This window comes from Sus scrofa, chromosome 2, assembly GCF_000003025.6.
Source record: "Sus scrofa isolate TJ Tabasco breed Duroc chromosome 2, Sscrofa11.1, whole genome shotgun sequence".
NCBI lineage: Eukaryota > Metazoa > Chordata > Mammalia > Artiodactyla > Suidae > Sus > Sus scrofa.
The window spans coordinates 104,990,015-105,013,492 of NC_010444.4; the positions used below are offsets into that span (position 1 = coordinate 104,990,015).

General features: G+C 36.7%; 1 long non-coding RNA gene across 2 annotated transcripts in view; it reads left to right on the forward strand.

Moving 5' to 3' along the window:
• Positions 1 to 22,759, forward strand: part of LOC102162145 — a 180,029-nt gene extending 157,270 nt beyond the window's left edge. For both annotated transcript variants that reach the window (XR_301909.3, XR_002342064.1), the window contains 5 exons: positions 10,739 to 10,847; positions 12,846 to 12,911; positions 15,843 to 15,942; positions 17,844 to 17,972; positions 18,627 to 22,759. This is a non-coding gene — a long non-coding RNA (uncharacterized LOC102162145). The remainder of the gene's footprint in view (positions 1 to 10,738; positions 10,848 to 12,845; positions 12,912 to 15,842; positions 15,943 to 17,843; positions 17,973 to 18,626) is intronic.

Below are 23,478 nucleotides of genomic sequence, written 5' to 3' on the forward strand. Positions count from 1 at the left end.
TGTACTTTGATTCTAACCAGGGAGTTCTGACTTCCATCATTAGGGTCCCCCCATCATGCCCCTTCGCATGCTTTCCTTGTTCATCCTCCCCTCTCTCCCCGCCCCTCCCCCATGATAATCATTGGTCCTACTACATCACACAAAAATTTTTAGAAATGTCAGGGCCCTGTATCCTGCTCTTGGAACCTTCTGTTCCAGTCTCCACCATCAACATTTTCAAGTAGACTAAGAAAGGTAAAATTCTTGCTCAGGAGAGGAGGATTCAAAACTACAGACCTTGAAGCCAAGACTTTTTACACTTCATGATTCCCTCTTTACAGAAGAATTAGTGTTATTTAGAAACGGTTCAACAGAAGAATCACTATATCCTGTGGCTTAAAACTCCCCATCTCTTATCCCCTTATCTTGCATTCTACTTTTCCTGTTCTAACTACTTAACTGGTGCACAGAAACAAGGTCTAAGCAACTTATACTTTAAGAATAATGTGGCTAAGGATCAGGGAGGAAGAATAGTGTGTTCTTTGGAAACTATCCTGCTCCATTCATAGCAGCATGACAATTAATGATTAATGAGCTGTCCTTTTTTTTTTTTTTTTTTTTGGTTTTTGTCTTTTCCAGGGCTGCACTGAAGGCACATGGAGGTTCCCAAGCTAGGGGTCTAATCCGAGCTGTTACCTGATGGCCACAGCAGTGCCAGATTTGAACGGAGTCTGCAACCTATACCACAGCTCACAGCAACACCGGATCCTAACCCACTGAGAAAGGCCAGGGATTGAACCCGCAACCTCATGCTTCCTAGTCGTATTTGTTTCCGCTGTGCCACAATGGGAACTCCTAAAGAGCTGTCCTTTCATTTGTGAGAATAATTCCACTGGTCCAAGACTGGACATTTCCTTTGAATTTATTTTTTAAAAGTGGGAAACGACTTTACAGAACCTTTTATAGAACATTGCTCTTTCCCTTTTTATTAGGAAGTTGCAGATTGGCTGCCTGGGATAAGTGATAAGTGAAGTCTATGACAATATATCAGCACATCATGGATGTTTTTTTAATATAAAGGTGGGGTATTAAGTGTGAGCAAATAAGCAAAAGAGAGCTGAAAGAATTGGTGGATAGAAGCAGTTTAATAAGATTAAGGTAGATTTGCTGCCAGAGGAACCAAATAAGAGGATACTGAAAGGAATATTAATAATTATTAAGGAGTTAGAATTGATGCAAGATTTAAAAATAAATGGCCACCACTCAAACATTAAGATTGCATAGTTCCGATGCACCCCAAGACTCTAAATTTTACAAATTCAAATGAAGAAGCATTCTCAGGTAACATTTTAAGAAACAGTGGTTAAAGGATGAGGAAAGAAAAAGGTCATCTGTACTCAGATTTGTTATTTTGCCTCCATGTTCTTCTCGGTCTCTGATAGTTCCCACCAATTATTAAGCATAAGAGAGTAAATAAACTTAAAATATGTGTTTGTATGTAAATACTAAGTGACTTCGGTTTGTAAATTTAAGCAAAGAAAAAATATACTGAAATTGTTTAGGTTTTCTGTCCTTTCTTTGAACCAATCTGGGTTTTAAGTATGTGCTTTAAATATTCAAAATATGGCATATTTAAGCATATTAGTATTTGGGGAAAATCAAATTATTTAATAATATCATTTCCAATATGCTGTAATCTGAAATTAACATATTATAAATCTAAATCACCTATACTTCAATTAAAAATAATATAGGAGTTCCCGTCGTAGCGCAGTGGTTAACGAATCCAACGAGGAACCATGAGGTTGCGGGTTCTGTCCCTGCCCTTGCTCAGTGGGTTAACGATCTGGCGTTGCTGTGAGCTGTGGTGTAGGTTGCAGACGCGCCTCGGATCCCGCGTTGCTGTGGCTCTGGCATAGGCCAGTGGCTACAGCTCCGATTCAACCCCTAGCCTGGGAACCTCCATATGCCGCGGGAGCGGCCCAAGAAATAGCAAAAAGACAAAAAAAAAATAATAATAATAATAATATAACCAATTCAATACATCACTTTTTACCTGTACTACTTTATTATCTATAATCTTCACAGACTTGCCAAAGTAACTGTTTAGCAAAGACCTTCATTCTGCTGCCAAGCAAAATATCTTGCCCTTTGGATGAGAATTAATCATAAGCTTTTTGATGACATTTTGTTACGTATGTATAGAGAAGTAAATAATAGTGAATCTTGTAGGAAAGGAAAAAAAGTTATTTTTCTTCTACTCATCAGAGGTTTTCCGTTGTGTTCCTATGAATTAGGCTGGCAAAAGGCAGATTAACAAGAGAAAAACATACAGAAGTTTATTGATTTGTGCATCACACATATACATGGGAACACATAGGGAGGAGTAACTCAAAGGGCTGGTTAGAACTTGAGCTTATACGCTATCTGAAGCTAAACAAAGGGAAAAGAGTTTGAGCTTCTGAACAAAGAAAGAAGGTTATGGGAAGAAGACCAGGAAAAGTATGGTAACAAGTATTTAATAAGATCTGTTTTATAGATTTGTCAGTGTCTTTCCCATTGATAAGAGTTGTTAAGATTCCTCCTCCTATAATCTAATATATGGCACAAATGAACCTTTCCACAAAAAAGAAGTGCATGGACTTGGAGAACAGATCTGTGGTTGCCAAGGGGGATGGGGAGGGAATGGGATGGACTGGAGCTTGGAATTACTCCAAACTATTGCATATGGAGTAGATAAGCAATGAGATCCTGGTGTATAGCACAGGGAACTATATCTAGTCACTTGTAATGGAACATGATGGAGAATAATGTGAGAAAAAGAATATGTATGTATATATACATACTAGGTCACTTTGCTGTATAGCAGAAAATTGACAGAACACTGTAAACCAACTATAATGGAAAAAATAAAAATCTTAAAAAAAAAAAAAAAAGATTCCTTCTCCTAGTACTAGAGAGGGAGATTCCTTTACATACGGAAATTTCCTTTATAAAAGGGAAACAAGTTTTTAGATTGTTTACTACATCTGCCTTTGGCTCAAAATAATCCATATGCCAAAGAGTTAGACTTGGGGGTGGCATATTCTGTTACCCTTCAATCTTATATGCTAACTAGTGGGTCTTTCATGTTTTCTCAAACTTTGGGAGATCATCAATTCATGATGTAATTGAATGAATACTATATGGGCAAATCCTTCTGGCATTGGGATATCTTAGGAGTCCTCTCCTCTAAAATCCTGTGATTCTATGCTCATGAACAGGAATGTCACCAAAGACAGCCTCATTCTTTGAGTATAGCTTCTGAGAGTACTTCACTGTGAGAAATCAAATCCATGAGACAGAATGACATGACGTATCCAAGTGAGGGTATTGTTAGCTCGTATTTTTGGTTTGCCAAATGTAAATGAGTATACCCTCTAAGAGTTGTTTTTCGTATTTAGCAAAATGGCTTCTTTTGGCCAATATGATAGTTCAGTGACACCTAAATCAGCCATACTCTTTGTCTCCAAGAGTCTGAATTGCTTGAAAAAGTGACAGGCTTTAAGTAGTAGGCAAAGCTGAATGAGGAGGTCACTATTCCATAAGAAATGTATATCACATAACCTGCTTTTCTAGACCCCCAAGGAATGATCAAATGGAAAAAAAAAAATACCTAAAGCCTATTTCCAAAATTATTTTTGAAAAGTCAGTCCTTTGTAAGCAAAAAAATGTAGACTTTCATGTTAACCATTTTGTTGGAGGAGTGGCCTTCAGATTCTTACTGGTTTCCTTCTTTTTGTATTTCATGTTTGGAGACTCTCAGCCCCTATATTTCCTTTCTTCCTGGCTTTGATTTATTTTTCTTTCTCTCATCTTTTGAATTTATTTTTCTTCTCCCAATCTTGATACCACCTCATCATATATTTTTCCTCACTTCATCCAAGATGGATTAAAGATTTATCTATGTCTTTGTGATCAAGTGTTGTTACATCAACTATTCCTTATTCTTATACACAGAATTTTCTCTTGGTGGATTTGATCAGACAAGGTGGTCTTTAAAACTTTATTTTATATTTCACAATCAAGTCTTAAATTTTTCAGTTAATCTTGACAGACAGAAATCCCATTCCTATCTTAATACTTAATGTGAAAGTATTATATTACTAATAATTTTGCACCTGAGCATACTGTATTAGTATTGAATCACACAACTGAAGTATGAAATCCTATTAAAGCTTGTTTTCCCTTCATTACACAAAAGGCAGCATTGACAGCATATTTTGTCAACATTGAATACTGTGGCAAGGAGTGCTAAATTACATTTTTAATCCATGACACCACCTTGAATAACATGGTGTTCAGAATTTATCTAGATATTATGGGGAAATAGTAGAATGCTATGAACAAAGTATATTGGTGAGTAACTGGTGGTTGAAGTTTCAGGTGACATCTATAGCTAGAAAAGTTTTTCTCCTGCTGTCCATAATATAGTGATTGAAACCCCTTCTTTCAAATGTAGACCTCCCACCCTCAATTTAGCAGTCTGTGAAATTTCCCTTGCATCATTGAAATACACTCTAAATGGGGTTTTCTTTGAAGACCACCCAGAAGTTACAGCTGGTATGAAATGCAGCTGATTAGTCCAATTTACATTCATATGTAGTACAGAAAGGAACTAGACCTATGTGGCTTTGAATTTACTTGAAATTGCCTTATTTCCTCTGGGTCAAAGTGACAATGAGAGCTGAGATTTCTCAGCTTTCTTTCTCCAAATTCTATCTAAAGTTAGGATGGCCATATAATTTATCATCCAAGTTAGAACAGGTTCCAGTATTATAAAGGATATTGCTAGTATTATACTCCAGGTAAACCGAGTTTGTCAGGGAAAGGAACTAGGCAAAAGGGGCACACCAATTAAAGGTCAACAGTTCTAGAATCCTTTGGCCACAATGAATTGGCTTGAATCTATAGGCTATTTCCAAGCCATTGACATTCCTCTAATAACATACACACATCAGTCTTGCTCTGGTTTGCAGTTGCTGATTAATTGTTATTAGTATGTGATTGCAATCTATGTTAGGCTTTATCTGTCAAGTCATAGTTTAGTTAAATAAACATGGAATATAAAGATTTTTTCCATAAATCTTGAGTTCCTACTTTTTTGTAGCAGAGCATTTTTGCCTATATTTAAACTCCACAAAGTTGGTTAAGAAGAAAATGTTTTGCATTTATTTCCTCTTTCTACTTGTATATGAAGTCATGGCTAGGAAATACTATGAATTAACCAACAAACAGATTTTGTTTTTTTTTGTTTTTTTTGTTTTTTTTTTTTTTTTTTTTTTTTTTTTTTTTTTTATTTGATTAACCAACAAACAGATTTTGTTTTTAATCTCTTTATTCTTCTCTGTGTCCTTTGTATTCTTTTGCATTGTATCTTCAAACACCTCGTCTATTTTTCTTTTTCAAGCCAGGCAGAATTAAATTATTAAATGAGTCAGTTTAAAATGCCAACAGAAAATCCTTTTCCCTCCTCTTCATTGATCCTGGGCCTTTTCAAACCTCATTATCCAAAATATATTTGCATACTTCATTTCTATTATCAAAATGAAACAACTGGACTTGAGTTTGTCACTAACACATTGTAATTTTTTTGTGTGTGTGTGTCTTTTTTTTGCTATTTCTTGGGCCGCTTCCACGGCATATGGAGGTCTCCAGGCTAGGGGTCGAATTGGAGCTGTAGCCACTGGCCTACGCCAGAGCCACAGCAGCCACAGCAACGCGGGATCTGAGCTGCATCTGCAACCTACACCACAGGTCACGGCAATGCCGGATCGTTAACCCACCGAGCAAGGGCAGGGACCGAACCCGCAACCTCATGGTTCCTCGTTGGATTCGTTAACCACTGAGCCACGACGGGAACTCCTACATTGTAATTTTAACATAGAAATAAAACCTAATATTTTTAGCATTATAAGAGGCTGCTGTTCTTGTGACAATATATTTCTCTGTGAAAACGCCAGACATTGTGCTGTTGAGATACATTAGTCAATAAAAATTTTTTAGGCAATCCACATGTCAGCTGACTAGATGATGAAAGAAACGTGTTGGAGCCTGACCAGTGTGAGCAGGACATCGTGTGATGCGGTGGCTGGTCACAGAACGGCAGGGCACATGTGTGTTGAGGAAAGCCTCTACATGTAGGAGGGGCCAGGAGCCATCAAGGGAGTTGGTTACCAACAAGGGGAACTGACCTAATGATATTAATGATAATGGGAGCCAAGTTTCTCAGAGTTAGGGAAAGTTATAATAAGAAATGTGAGAAATTTAGAATAAAGCCAGAGTTCTCGTCGTGGTGCAGCGTAAACGACTCTGACTAGGAACCATGAGGTTGCAGGTCCAATCCCTGGCCTCTCTCAGTGGGTTAAGGATCCGGCATTGCCGTGAGCTGTGGTGCAGGTTGCAGACACGGCTCAGATCCTGTGTTGCTGTGGCTCTGGTATAGGCGGGTGGCTACAGCTCTGATTAGACCCCTAGCCTGGAAACCTCCACATGCCGCGGGCACGGCCCTAAAAAGACAAAAGACAAAAAATAAAATAACAATGAAGCCTATAGTTAGAATTGGAATTGGAGGTATTGACATAAACTTGTGATCTTAAATACATACATATATATATCAATTTAAAAAACAAGAGAGGGAGTTCCGTCGTGGCGCAGTGGTTAATGAATCCGACTAGGAACCATGAGGTTTGCGGGTTCGGTCCCTGCCCTTGCTCAGTGGGTTAACGATCCGGCGTTGCCTGAGCTGTGGTGTAGGTTGCAGATGCGGTTCGGATCCGCGTTGCTGTGGCTCTGGCGTAGGCTAGTGACACAGCTCCAATTCGACCCCTAGCCTGGGAATCTCCATGTGCTGCGGGAGCCGCCCAAGGAAATAGCAAAAAGACAAAAAAAAAAAAAAAAAAAAAAAAAAACAGAGAGGAAGGAGTTCCCATTGTGGCACAGCAGAAACAGATCTGACTAGTATCCACGAAGATGTGGGTTCGATCCCTGCCCTCAGTGGGTCAGGGAATCCAGTGTTGCCATGAGCTGTGGTGTAGGGTACAGATGTGGCTCAAGTCCTGCATTGCTTTGGCTGTGGTGTAGGCCAGCAGCTAGAGTTCCAATTCGACCCCTAGCCTGGGAACCTCTATATGCCATGGGTGTAGCCCTAAAAAAAAAGCAATAAATAGTGCTGCAATGAACATGCGGGTGCCTGTGTCTTTTTTAAGGAAAGTTTTGTCCGGATATATGTACATGTATGTGTAACTGGGTCACCATGATGTAGAGTAGAAAAAAAATTTTTATTGGGGAAATAACAATTAAAAAAATTTTTAAGCAATAAATAAATAAAATTTAAAAAATAAAAAACGGAGATGAAAATGTGTTAATGTGCATATATATATATATATATTTATATTTATATTTATAGTCATACATTTGTTTCCTAACTCTGTCCACTGAAAGGTACTAGGAAAAGCAGCAGTATCCCATATCAAATCTTGTTTTTTAAATTCCATAGTCCACTAAAAGAAATAAGGACTCCTTGGAGAATTGACTGATTCCTGCTCACTACAAGTAGAAAGAATCCCTCTAACCTCTGAATCCTCATGGTGCTGTACATTCATTTAGTGGAAATAACAGTACCCTGCTCTATGCCAAGGTATTTGCATACCCATTTTCCCTCCAAGATAGGAGTCATCTGCTAGATCTTTTAGATCTTTCTGAGTGCTTTAGAACTCAGTGTTTCTTGGATTGTATAGGGTCTGATAAATGATAGTAGGAGGGGAGGCAAAATGGCAGAAAAGAAGGAAGGAGGAAAATAAGGTGTTTTCCAGATTTATATTTTTTTAAAATATCTATTTAAGAAAATGTGCTCAACAAAGCTCTTTTCACATTTAGGATACTCACATTAGAAATAAAATGGTGTTGCCAAAAACACAACATAACCATGGCATGGGACAAGAGTTTCCAACAAGTAAATCAGACTCCTCTCCGACAGATATTGAAGATTACTTGACCTCCTGCCAGATGCCATTCCTGATATCATTTACCAGTCATCAGAGAGATAACCCATAAGGGCACCTTGTATACTATTCTAATCAAGAATTTCACTACCTGCTTTCTCACCTGGCTCCCTTCTTATTAGTATCTTCTTTCTTAATTCCCTGACAAGAGGTTTCAAATCTTCATGGAAATAAAAATTAGCACTCTTCAAAATCTTTGAGAACTCCTGATACATTAGGTCTTAGATACACCAATCCCCTGGATGAAAAACAATTAAGATGAGTAGCACCAGGGATAGTCATAAAAGGCACAGTTCTCCCCTTTACCTGCTATTTTATGCTCTTACTGCTTAATTATGATTTTATTGACTACAGTGTTCACCAACTATTCAAAATAATTACGGAATGTCAGGTATAATTTTTGCTTATAGAATGCTTAGATTGAGTACAGATGCTATATGAACGCCTAGTCCTTTTAAGAAATGTTTGTATTTCCTAGTAAAGTCTAATAAGATAATTTATATTGCTTAGATTACTATAAAAAAGTATATGTGGAAAATTTTAGACAAAAGTTTAATATTCATAATTTATGGGTTAAGACCAAATAAAGGAAATTTAGGTAGACCTTATAACAGTTATATTTCTGGCTTCATGCCGTATTTACAAAAGAGTATTTATCACAGAGACATTAGTTATTACAAACTCCATATTTTACAAGTGGGGAAACTGAGACAGGACAGATTTTACCATCACAAAAATCATTTAATGCAAAGTATAAATGAACTCCTTATTCTTTCCACTACATTGTGTATTTGGTTTCATACTGATTTTGTATGTGTTATTTTCATGTGATGTGAATCCTCTCATTTTGATGGTAGCTACACCTCCTAGACAAATAACAAAGAGAAAAGCATCATAACACAACAAAAATGTATTGATCTTAGATCCCTGGCCACTCGAAAACCCTGTGTCGATGTAAAATACCAGGACTGATTTGCACTTAATTCACAGATTCCCTTATACACAAAAGGTCTTCAATAAATACATATTAATTTGATTTACCTCTTTAATTTGAAACTATCACTATATCTTCATGGTTGATATATTTGTTCATGCTGGCAAAATAAAAATTATTTCAAGCTTTCAACTTTTAAATATTTTATGAAATGATCAATATACTTTTTGTGGTAAAATACAAAAGGCAATGACAACTTGACCTACCAGTAAGCAATTTTATATTTTACTTTAATTATGACTCATAAATCTTTAATTATGAGTATAAGGAAGACCTACAGAAATAATTGCCAGTGCTTTCCCTTTGATATTAATGTATCATATTGTCCTGTGTAATTTAAAATCAATGTTAATAACTAAGTTATATTTCAGAAATGTAAAACATCTTGGAAAAAAAGAGTCATCAACTATTATCTGGCTAAAATGCTGCTTTGTTAAGCATTTTGAGATGTAATTGATGCTGTTCTCTCTGCCTACACACCCTTATCTCTTTCCCCATGGAGTGTTTAATAAAATTATGGAAACAGTTAATTTATGCAGAATTTCCTAGGTATCTACTGAACTATCAGAATTACTTGGCTTAATTTAGGCCACAAAAACATAGTACTTAAATCCGGAGGTTATTTGGAGGATTTCTCTTCAACTGCCTAAAGCAGAATAGCTTATCCTTTTATGTAATTAATGGGGAAAAATCATATAGATATTTGGATTAATTATTCATGTCCTGGACAACTGCAGCTAATCTCTTGCATCAGATCCCTGTTACTACATTCTCAAGAGTGAATGTGAAGTTTTTTGGTTTTTAATTGTCTGTTTTTGCTTGCTTCTTATTTTATACCTAATTCTAAGTCCAGTGCCTAGGACAGAGTAAACATAAAATAGAACTGGTAAAAAAAAATCACTGGTTTGTCATAGCATTCGTAATCCTCTTGAACTAGAATATATGTATCACTATTAGAATGTGTACAGACTCTCAATACTAGATAGATAGACGAGATGGTGGATGATTAGATAGGTTATAAGTGTCATTCACCTTTGAAAATATATGAGCCATTTAACTTCTATTAGTGAGTAATTAGATGCTATAATTACATTATAATGTGATTCTACAATAATTTGCACCACCAGCAAATATATTTAAGCTCCAGTCTTAATTCAAGCTTGAAATAGTATTAATTCAAATTTTCAGTGCAGTAAATAATGTATAGCACTTGATTTTGACTCCTAGATATTGGCTTATGACCTTTAACATATATTTGGATGTTAAAAATGGGAGCATTCCCAGTGGCTATTGGGAAAAGTCCTAACAAGGAAGATAGATTTTGAATGTTAATTAATTCTCACTATATTAATAATATCACAGATGGCCTTGAGTAAATTGATTTTTTTTTCTTGATGTTGCCTGGGACCATTTTAGACCACTTCTATAACACTGCAAGAAATAGATAGGCCTATTTTATTTATTTGTCATGACAGCATATATATTAAGTTAGACAGTTAAAAAATAATTTTGACAAATGCTGAACCCTAGTTTTTGCTCCTGTTTAGGTCGTAGATGATGATAGCTGCTTCTATTCTTTATCTTGGTCTTAACCTAACCCCTTCCCTTTTTTTCCATTTTAACCATTTTTATTTAAAGTCTTTAAAATTATATTCATGTTGGTTTAGTCCATAGAATACAAGAAAATATCATCTAATATTCCTTTTGACTTTGTATGTTCCAGGCTATCAGGGTTATCTCTGTCAACACCAGTGATTTTAGAGAGAATGACAAATATAGAAGATGTGGAAGACAAGTACTGGACATGTCCTGATCAAGACAAATATTGAAAGGTGATTTTTAAAATATAGCTCCCTAGTAGCAGCTTTGTTGATCTGACTCTTTCTCATAAAAGCCAGTTACATTTTTAATTTCCTACTCATTAGAAATTCCAACTATATAAAGCCTATGTCTTATTACAGAAAACTAAAAATGCTTAAGCCTGCACTATTTTAATTCCATTTTACTGGTAGGATTTTGTAATAAGTTAAAACAAGTGTAATTAGGAGTTCCCATGCAGCTTAGTGGGTTAAGAACCTGATCTTGTCTCTCTGAGGATGTGGGTCCAATTCCTGGTCTCGCTCAGTGGGTTAAGGATTCGGCATTTCTGTGAGCTCTCACGTAGGTCACAGCTGCAGCTCAGATCTGGTGTTGCTGTGGTTGTGGTGTAGGCCAGCAACTGCAGCTCCAATTCAACCCCCAGCCAGGGAACTTCCATATACCACAAGTTTGGCCATAAAAAGAAAAAAAAAAAAACAAGCAAAAAACAAGTTTAATTAATCAAGCAGTGTCTATAAAGATGCCTAAATTTAAACAGTATTTGACCATAGATATTTCTCAGGCTATAACATAAAAGCTATACTATAGCGGAAAGGGGGGGTTAATGAAACAGCCAATTTCTTCAAAGAAAATATATCAAATAGAAAATATGATACAATAAAGTTATGTGGCATCTAGACCATGTCTAGCTAGAATTTTTAGTACCCAGGACATTGCATAATTTCTTCCATGTCAAGATGTAATGATAAGTTTGTTTCTTATGTTGTAGAAAGATAAAGGGATAGTCTTGGTTAATGTCTGGAATCAAAATTCAAATACACCTTCCAGTATGACCCGGTCTTCTCTGGATCTTTCTCTCCTCCCTTCATCTGTGAATATCTCAGCTTGATCTCAAATTGTCTTAAGGTCAACAACTTCTGCACACTAAGGAAAGAAAATTGAGTCTTTGATCATAGATATTCAGTTTCACAACAGGGAGAAACTGAAAGAGAAGAGAGATCCCACAACTCTCAGAAGGAAAAAATTTTTTAAATTCTAAAAATGTTTTAAAATTGAAATAAAATAGCCTGATTCTCTTTTCTAGACTCATAGTTATTATTCTAAAATCATTACTGAAAAATTATTGAACCAAAGCGTTTTTAATGCATTTTTATTGTTAATTCATGTTGAACCACCTAGGAGAAAAAATCCTCAGAATGATCTCCTTTTCTGACTGCCCAGGAAATACCTGGGTTAAAGAAAAAGCAACCTCATCAATAAACATATGTATCCATGTGCCAACATAAAGGTAGCAAACTATTAGATTCTCTCAAATCTGTATAAAAACAACAAAGTTAGCAACATATTCAGCCTCCTAGCAGTCTGAGTTTCCCACACTGGGGTTCTTTTACTGACAAGAAGCTATGATTTGTGTTACCAAAAAATGTCAGCTCCTAATTTGGATGAAGCTGAAATGAATTATACATAGGTCTTTAGAAGCAGTGTGGTCTACAGTGAATGAGGGATCTCAACAAAATCCAACCGCTGACGTGCTGAGTGCTTTTAATAAGTCAATCATTATCCATCTGCCTCTATTGCAGCGTTCAAAAAATGGGGGTGTGCAGAGAACTAATTGTTAATGTATGCCTGCAAATTATTTTGAAATTCCTTAAAAAAACATCAAACGGAGAAATCATTCCTGTTTGTCTATGATGAGCATTATTTCATTTTCTTTGGGGCCAAAATATTTTTCTCCTCCTACATTTTTCCTGGTTCCCTGAATCACTGTTGCCCCGCTGTTCCTGCCTGATTTATTTCCTAAATGATCATTTCTAATGATTTTCCAGTCATCTTTTATAGGATATTTTACATCATTCCCTATCTAGAGAACTAACAAAAAGAAGTTGAGTCTGTGTGCATGTGTTGCTGGAGGTGTTGGTGGGCGAGGGGGAGGTAGTCTTTGTTTTTATAACATTTATCTCAAGCAGTGGGGAAGTTCCCAGTAAGAAAGTTATAGTCATTTCTCTTTTCAGGAACACAGATGGGAAAAAATTGATCCTAACTGGAAGCTATATGGCTGCCATGAAAATTAAATCCTGGTGAGTTTCTCAATATGTGAACTATTGTACTCTTACAGAGAAATCTAGGCACAGGCTAGGACTGAGATTCAGGACAGAAAAAATGACCCATAATAGTTTAAAACCATGAAACAGACAGTGATGGATAATTCATCTAATAATCCAATTCGCCAAGTGTTACATACTTAAGTTCTAAGTAAAGGAACCACTGAACTAGAATGGCAGTTAGAGGAAATCCAAAATTCTGAAAGTAGTAGGGGCCAAAAGGAATTAAGGTCACCTGTCAAAAGGAATGATACTAAGAGTAATGCTAGGAATCTAGACTCACATGAATCCAGTGATCACAAAACACATCCTACTGGTAACAGAGAAATACACCTAAAGAATAAATGTGGTCGGTTCTATAAAAATGCATCATCTTCCCTGGGAAAGAAACTGAAAACATACTTCTTTATTTGTGTTGTTTAAATCTACAGTAACCAAAAGGGCTATCTTGTATTTATCATCAAGTAAAACAAAAAGTTTTGTATGATAAAACTTTCATATGAAGAAATATAGCTAAGACTGGCAGTAACATGAGCCCACTGTACATGAAAGGTGAGCCTACCCCTGCATTCTGAACTTGTCTTTCTCAGAAAGCACTGCAGAGAGAGGAACCATTAGAATTGACATTATGAAAAGAGTCCAGTAGCAAAGACTTTTAAAAACTAACCATTAGCAAGGTCTTAGTCTGAGCCACAGAAGAAAAATAAGACAAACAAAATTTTCATAAGCCAAAGTCTGCTTGTCTTGGACATTTTGCAAATGGAAAACATTATATTCTATTAAAAATCTTAAGTCATTTATTTAAGGTTGATATTTTATATTTTGAATTTACACCACCAGTTCATAATGATTAAAGCAAGTCTGTTTAAATTTTTTCTTCCCTCATCCTCATACCAACATGAAAGCTGAATAGGAAAAACCAATCTAGCCAACTGTAGGTGAAAATTTATTCTTGTCCATGTCTCAGTATGAAATGTCAGAATTGTGGAGAGTGAATGGAGGAAGAGTAGTTCTAAAAATAATAATGAACAATGTATATCCATTGAGGATCTGGTCAAGAATGACCAGAAGCTAACCATTAAGACTGCCACCCATAATTGAAAATATTGAAGTTGCCCAGTTTTGAGTACTCTCATCCATAGCAAAAACCCATGGAATGCCAGCTGTCATTGTTTTGGCACAGGCAGTATTGTTTCTTCTCATGCCAGGCCCACACATCTCCTTTGCCACCCTCAGTTATTTTTTCAAGCCAACCAGCCCTCCCAACAGCTTTCCCTGTTGAGGTGCAGTCCTTCCTTTTGAGATTTCCTACCTAATTTGTTTATACTTCAGTGAGGATAAGCTAAAATTTACTGGACATGAGAAGAATTATCCTTTTCTTCTTATTGTTGTTGTTATCATTATTGTTAATGTAAAAGAGATTCTAAAGCACAACCTCCACGTATAGCCATGTGACTTGGACTGCATACTACACAATGCTACAACTTCATGGAACAACATTCACTTTGATGTGAATGGTGCTTCCAGAAATTATAAAGTGCAGTGGTTCTGTCCTGTATGTCCATAGATGTATAAAGAGTTTAAAAATCAGTTGAAACTGGTTCTCTCTTCCTACTGGTCTTCCTAAAAAAAGTGTATAAATCACTCGTTTATTTTCAAGTTGTACAGAGAATACAATCTCCATATTCTTTTATGATACATTGCTAAAAACAACAACAACAACAAAAAAAAAAAACTAAAGGAGGAGAAATTCTTAAATATCTAGCTTTCCTTTCCAAAGAGAACATTTCAAAAAGAAGAAAAGGTGTTTAGTTAGCTTGTGTTTCTTTTGTTTTGTTTTCTTTTTTTCAGCTGGTATATTCACCAGAGCTCAACAAGAATCTTTTTTATTTTTAATGTGCAAATGTACAAATTGCATTTTCTGAAAAGAACATTTTAATTCTGTGAATAGTCTTCACGTTATTATGTAGAGTGGCAAATTTAATTCAAGTTAAATTACTTCAGAGTTAAATGGCTCTATTCACATCTACTGATCTTAAAAGGACAAGAAAATGATTGAATTTTTATTGAATTTATTTTGCAGCTAAACTGAGTGTGGGTTAATTGTTTACAAATGCTGTTATAAATCTAAAAATATCTATCTTAATGATCATCTCTATTATATTTAAGAAAGTAAAGGACCCTAGGAATGGTATCTCCCTTCTTTTCCTTCAAGTGGTACTGAGAAGAAGGAAGTCACGGATATACTTTTAAAATCTCACTTAAAAAAATTTCAGGAGTTCCCGTCGTGGCGCAGCGGTTAACGAATCCAACTAGGAACCATGAGTCGCGGGTTCGGTCCCTGCCCTTGCTCAGTGGGTTAACGATCTGGCGTTGCCGTGAGCTGTGGTGTAGGTTGCAGACGCGGCTCGGATCCCACGTTGCTGTGGCTCTGGCGTAGGCCAGTAGCTACAGCCCCGATTCGACCCCTAGCCTGGGAACCTCCATATGCCGCGGGAGCGGCCCAAGAAATAGCAAAAAGACAAAAAAAAAAAAAAAAAAAAAAAATTTCATTGATACCCCACAATCTGAAGGATATCTTCTAGGGAGGAAGAAAGCATGACAAAGCAGAGAGTAAAGAATATCTTTCTGGACTTGTGACCCGCTTCCACACAATAAATAGATCATAACATACCAGAAGCCAAAAGAACTCCCTAAATCACCAATTTGTTTTTCTCTCACTTAAAAAAAAAAAAAAAAAAAAAAAAGGAGGAAAGACCCAAGTAGGGACTTCCCAAAAATAATTGTATCCCACTGCAAAAATGCTTTGCAAAGTTGAATAAGAAAAGGGGAAAAATGATAAAATTTTTAAAACTTAATGAAAACAAATTAGAAAATCCTATATGAAAATCATCTGTTTTGTTGCAGTTAAATAGTGCCAGAGGCAGCTGGAAGAATTCCTACATTTTGACCACATCGTTCACCCCTACAGATAAAGGAAAGAAGACCAAGAGACAAATGGAGAGAGGTATGTGGGAGCTGCCAAAAATGAAAGCTTGGCAGAACAGAATCAGGAACCTGGGAACATCCTGCAAGGAGTGGAGGTAGTCATCTGATGCCACCCATCTGCGTGGGGTCAATTGGTGGGTTCCTGAGATCTATTCCAAGGTCAAGTACACTCCTTTGATCTAGGACCTCCTGCAGGGTTTCTCTTGCCACACACAGTCCTGTTGGGCTGGGTCCTGAGAAAATACAAGTATATCCATCTTCTTTATGTGCTCGCTTGGCCCACAGAGGATTCTCTTTTTTTTGGCACTTCCCCCTTTTTATTTATTTTTTTTTTTCCCACTGTACAGCAAGGGGTCAGTTATCCTTACATGTATACATTACAATTACATTTTTTCCCACCCTTTGTTCTGTTCCAACATGAGTATCTAGACAAAGTTCTCAATGCTATTCAGCAGGATCTCCTTGTAAATCTATTCTAAGTTGTGTCTGATAATCCCAAGCTCCCGATCCCTCCCACTCCCTCCCCCTCCCATCAGGCAGCCACAAGTCTTTTCTCCAAGTCCATGATTTTCTTTTCTGAGGAGATGTTCATTTGTGCTGGATATTAGATTCCAGTTATAAGTGATATCATATGGTATTTGTCTTTGTCTTTCTGGCTCATTTCACTCAGGCTGAGATTCTCTAGTTCCATCCATGTTGCTGCAAATGGCATTATGTCATCTTTTTTATGGCTGAGTAGTATTCCATTGTGTATATATACCACATCTTCCGAATCCAATCACCACAGAAGATTCTTAATGTTTGACTCCCACAAAATTATAGCGTACAAAAGCTGGCTCCTCAATCCTTGCCTTACACACAAAGGAAACATACCAGCCTGATTCTTGCCCTCACAGTTTTCCAGATAAGCATAAGCACAAATCTCCTCATTTTTCAAACAGCTTAATGTTCTAGATAATTTTTTGAGTCCCCCCCCATTTGACTTGAAGAAAAGGGAATGAATTTGTGTCCCCTATACTACCTCTTCTTTCCCGTAAGTGAGAAGAAAATGCTACCATATTCTCTACTCCTGAAAAGTTTCTTCAGATAACTTGCTTGATTAAGCTGTAGCCTCCTCTTAATGTGGACTAGAGTTGTGTGATGGTCACAGATCTATATGTCATCTATTAAGTGCATGCAAGAAAATGTGTCTAGCGCATCTGTTTATATCATAAAGTACTCATTATCCATTTATCTCAACTTTGAAGTGTAGCCAATGTTCTGAACTATCAGGATCATTCCTATTTGCTCTATCTTATGTAATATTTGAAATATTTTTCTTACAACATTTGTTTGTGGCTATATATTTTGGATTGATGTTATCACATTTGCTAAGCTAGAATGCCTTGTTTTTCTTCAAAGATTGGGAAAAAAAAGGCATCTACCTACACTTTGTTCTCACAGAGGGGCCATGATTTGATTTGTTTGGTTTAATGGTTCAGCAAAATGTCAAACAAGAATTTCTCTTTTTTATTAGTTAAAATGACTACTTCTTGCTAACTTCAGTTACAATGTGATGTGAATTAACTCTCTCCCATAATTACATATTTTCTTTTAAGATTCCAGAAGAGGTCAGATATGCTTTTGTCTATTCAATGTATCTTCTAAATGCTGTGCTTTCCTTTCAAACACATGGGTCAGCCCTTATTCTGGAACTGAATGGACCCCATACCTTATTCCAGTATGGATGCTCATATCCACAAACTTGCAGATAGCTTTGCAAGCAAAAAGCAAGAACCACATCTTCATGAGGATAATTCAGACTTTAAGCTTTGTGACTTTTAGAAGGCATTCAATTTCTCTAGACCTCACTCTCTTATTTATATAGCAGATATGCCAGGCGCCTCTCAAAAACTCAAAGAGTTTTCCTCTTTTTTCTAGGTACACAGATAGACTACATTTCCTGACCTTCCTTGCAATTAAATGTGGCCACATGGGTGAATTGTAGTCAGTGGAATATGAGCAGAAGTGATGTGTACCTTGGAGGACTATCTCATGAAGATCTCCCAGGTATGCTCATCTATGTTCTTTCTTTTCCTGGGTGGTTAGAAAGGAGATGACCCTCAGAGAGACTTTGCAAACCCTGCTTAATGAACACAAACCTATGCACCTTCTCAGAATGCCTCACTGCCTCAATCTTTTCAAAGATATCAATCACTGCCTGGACCATTCTGCATCTGCCTTTACTGGTACTGTTGATGAGTTCTCCAAAGTGGTTGGGGCCCCAGGCGAATCCCCATGCCTGCATGGCCCTCATGGCCTATTCATGCCCCATATTTCTCTATGATCCTTCTCTATGATCCTTTGCACTTTTGCATGAAGTGCCACACTGTATCTTCAGTGGCTGGCTCCCTGAGTGCTCAATGAACAGTTGACCACACAGCCTAGAAGTGTGAGCCCTGTAGCGTGAAATTTGATCATGAGAAACATAAAATAGAAAGACCAACTTTGGTTGGATGAATGGCTCTATATTTAGAGAAGCCCTCTCTGCTGGGCTCCTTTTCTTTTAGCATGTCTTGGGGAAAATGTCCAAAGGGGGATATTCTACTTCTCTTTACCCTTTTTTCTCTCCTGAACTCAGCTGCCTTATGCCTTTTCCACTTGCCCATTATATTCAATGTTCCTTACTCTTGGTTTTGTTTTGTTTTGTTTTTCTGTTTTTAGACCCCCACCCTCTCATATGGACTACTTTATTCTGAAATGAAGATACTCCAATTCATGTGTATTTTAAGGAGAGAGTCTCCATCATGGGGGCAAGTATATCATGATGTATCGTGTATTATTTTTCATAAGTTAGCTCTTTCCCTTTGTTTGAAGAGTCAATCTGGTTGGCAGTAAAAAGGTAAAGATATATTTATTTTACTACTCAGACTATTTGAAGTAGGAAGAATGTGATGACAACTCTAGGTCAATAGCTTTAAAAACATGACCTTTAAATGAACAAAAAATTATCCTGTTGTGAGAAGGGAATGGTATTAGTAAAAGAGCAAAGACACAGATAACTGTGCTACCCATCTGCTTCTGCAAAGGAAGTGATTGAACTTTCTAAAAGGACTCCAAGGAGGTTCAGTTCCTCATAAGTGTTGTATACTGTGCTTCTTTTCTAGGCCTCTTTATGCCATGCTTCCAGTTTGTTTTGAGCCCAGATTTAGCAGCCATCTCTACTTACTAGACGTATCATTTTTGGCAAATAATTTAAATTTTTTGAGTTTCAACATCTTACCATATAATGTGAACATTATCTACTTTATAGGTTTTAGGAATATCAAATATGGTAATGTACTTAAAGTATTCTAACATATGATCTATCACATAAGTAATCAGTAATACAGTATGTTCTGTCTCTCCCTTTCCTCGATCTTCCTCTCTCTAAGATAATTGAAACGATGCATCAATGCCGAGCAAGATCAAGAAAGGTAGATCATATGTGATTGCAAGCAAGAAAGTTAAACTCTTCTTGCCATGTGTGGGTGAGGGTCCTGAGGCAGGACAAGGGTCAACAATATGAGTAAATGGACTGCTTACAATATTAATTGCTTCAATAACTCTGGTGCTTCTGTTAGGAAATTAAATCCTTCATTAATGAATTTTGCCCTCTTTCTAATTCACACAGGGAAGTATAGAATCTAGCCTGGAAGTTTCTCTTTTCCTTTCAGTCATTGTACATTTCTGTACTTATTCTTCAAAGATAAAGCAGAGTGCATTAAGTCAAGCAAGTAGAAAATAAACTGCACGGCAAAATGCTTTCTCTTTATTGACAACTAAATTGAGATTGACATAAAGCAGGGAGGTAGACAATTTAGTCAAATGATGAGTGTGACTAATGTTCTAAGCAATTTCTAACCAAGTCAAATCCAGTATTTTACTGTTTGTTTAAAGCTCCTAGGCTTTTGGTCCAGTTAGTTTGAACAAGATCCAATCAGAATCCTTAAAAATACACATAAAGCTAGAAACAAACAAGCTAGGTAAAAAAATGAGGTAAAGGAGTTAATGTCTTGTATATTTTCTATCTGATTAAGCTAACTTCTTATAGACATGTCATATTGTCTCTATCTCCATCTATAAAATGGGATTATACAGTCATATTATTGAAAGGAGACTCCAAAAATTCTTCAGTATGTGGTCCTGTCTTTCAACAGGTCAAAGGTCCTAAATCAGTTAGTATCAAACCTGCTCATGTAGCTAGTGCCCTTCATTGCTCATCCACTCTAGTATCTAATAATCCAAATAGTGAGAAATTAAAAAAAAAAAACACAAATAGGTTATGGTTTCTTTTTAATCCATATAATGTGTCCAGTTCAGTTCAGTTAACATCAGCAAACCTCCACTGCTTACGTTTATTACCATGTGCAGACCAGGGAGTAGGTGCTATCATTTATTCAGGTCAATCATGGTGCCAGTAAGGGCACATTTGTCAAATCAAGCTCAAATAGTCCAGTTAATAGAGATCTATTATCTAGTCATAAAATGCTTTCTCAAACCTGGAACTACAAAATTAAACACATCCATTCCTTGGAGAACAGGAAGACCAAGCAAGAGCTTATGGTTCCACTAGACAAAAGAATCAAGGCATGAACCTTAAAAGAAGATCTGTTGCCCTCTAAGGGAAAGACACAGCCATCTACCCACTATCATTCCATCAAGTTCTCTCTTTGCATACCTGATGGAGAAATTCTGATCGTTGTAATGCTGAGCTTTTTGAAGCTTTAGTCAAATTTCAAGTTCTTCAGTTTACTACCACATTCCAAAAGCAGTCCACATGGTAGGACTTAGGAGTTTCACTTCTAACCCTTAAAAGGCAACAGCTCTTCAATTATCTTGGCTTACCAGTCTCACTTATTCTTAGGCCAACACCTTCTAAACACAGGCCTTATATTACATCCTTCCTCATAGTTTACCCTAAGGAATACCATATATAAATACTTTTTTTTTAAATAAAAGTGTCCCCTTTTGCTGTAAATAATTTTTATATTGGAAGAACCTCAACTGCCCAAGAACAATAAAAGGTAAGGAGAGACAGAGGCCAGTTGGTAGACTCTGATTGCCAAAGGTTTAAAAAAGTGATTTGCTCTAAAGTAAGATACCTAATACTAAATTTTTATCACTGATGTCTTTAAATTGCTTTTTTTATGTGAATATTACATTTTTGATCCCATCAATGCAGTCTGAGTTGTTGAGTTTGATAACTGACTGACTTTGAAATTGAGGGTGTGAGGGGGAATCTTTAGTAATTGAAAATTTTTATAGACTCTGTTAGTAATTACTGTAGTTTCATAAGATTTTTAAGTACTAAAATTTAAAAAGAAATTGGGACTTCGGGGTATAGTGTAAAATTGATTTTATTGTATCAAATTACTCTGAATTTTTCTACAATTTTTACATAGTTAGAAAGAACACATAGGCTATAAACTTCTGAGCTTAAATTTTTTAAAGAACTTATTCCATCAATTTTCTGGCATAGATGCACATTTTGCACAAAAGCACAACCTCTACAAGAGTTGCTAAACTGGTCATATTTTCTGTGGCCATGCAGAGAAGTAAGAATTATATAATCATGTTTTATTTTTTTCTTTTCACTTGGAATATTAAAAATAGAATTGAAGATTTTACTTGTGACTGCCAAGTCCTAAGCATGGGTTGACACCTATCAAAACGAAAATGCAGGCAATCCTCATTGTTTATTAATTTTGTGCTCTCAAATTCACCTACTTGCTAAGAGTTATTTGTAACCCCCAAGTCACTCTCCGCTAAGCTCTCGAGGTTGTTCACAGACGCAGGGAGCAATAAAATATTTGAGTCATCCAGTGGCCACATCCCAGCTGAGGTTGAACAAGGCAACATTCTGCCTTCTTGATTTAGCTCTCGCATTATAAACAAGTGTCTTTTTGTGGTCTATTTGGTGCCACATTTTTCACATTTTTTGTGCTTTTTCTTGGTCATTTCGCTATTTAAAATATCCCCAAGCAAAGTAATAAAGTTCTGTCTAGCGTTGCTCAGCACAGAAAGGCCTAATGTGCTTTAAAGGAGAAATGCATATATTAGATAAGCTTCTTTCAGGCCAAGTTATGGTGCTGGAGGCCATGAATTCAGTGTTCACGAATTGACTGTATCTATTAAATAAGGTGTCCTTAAACACAAACACACATAAAAGCAAGTTATGTATTGATCAATCACAAGACGTCACTGTTGTGACCAGAGGCTCGCAGGGACCTATCCCTGTTTTCTCCTAGTGCAGTATTCATTAACTCACTGTTCGTGGCAACTTTAGAGACACTACTACCGCAAATAACGAGAATCTTCTGCAAATACTTGTGGTCAGAATTAGTCCAGGGATGATCAGACCATGGGAATACTCTCAAGTTACACTTCATTGTGATCTCATGGCTGCCTTAAGTTGATCTTTTACTACCTCCCACTCAGCCAAGAGCTTTGATCACTTTACCTTCCACTCCTACCTCATCTTCATAACCACATGTTAACTTGGGATCTCCTCGTTAATATAATAGGATCAAATCCCTATAGATATCTGAAGTCCCCCTTGGCATTGTTATAAACACTCAAGGATTGTACATTTTCTGCTCACCTCTCATTCATTCGACTCGTTCTGATAATGTCATTCAGTCTATGGACTGCCTCACTCTGCTATTTCCATGAAAATCATAAATAAACAAAAATTTCATATAAGCATGAATTTAGTATTATTCCCTGAAGTTTGAGGGCTGTGGAACACAACAAAATTATAGATCAGGTAAACAAGCAACTTTATAGTGAACATTAAGCATTATTATCATTATTAGGGCCACACTTGCAGTATATGAAAGTTCCCAGGCTGGGGGTCGAACCAGAGCTGCCAGCCACAGGTATGCTGGATCCATGCCGCATCTGCAACCTATGCTGTAGCTTATGGCAACCCAAGATCCTTAACCCTCTGAGTGAGGCCAGGGATTGAACCCACATCCTCATGGTTACCATTGGGTTCTTAACCTGCTGAGCCACAATGGGAACTTCAATGCATTCTTATTCTTTAGATATAGCCACACCATCCCTGGAGAACTTCTAATGCTCTGTCCTCCTCCACCATGTCTTGAACTCACCACCATGTTCCATACACATAGCCTTTCAAGAGCAGAAAACATATATTTTATGTTCTTCTACAGAAATATTTACTATCCCTTTATTTGACCCTGGAGCAGTATGATTACTAGTACCTAAAGAGTTTCATTATCTACTCCAAGTGGCCTATCAAAGTCTTTTGCCGAACCAAAGTTAAAATGTCTTCCCTAATAGAAATCCTTTTGCCAAGGTCAAACTTAATACACTTTCAGCACCACAGAGCTAGTATACAGTGGAGTGAGGATTGTAGACCACATGCTTGGAATCTGCTGCCTGTTATCTTTTTCTTTTTAATTGGATTGACCTGCAACACTATGTTAGTTCCAAAGACAGACATGGTGATTTTATAATTCTATACATTACAAAATGATCTCCACAGTAAGTTACGTCCCATCTGTTACCA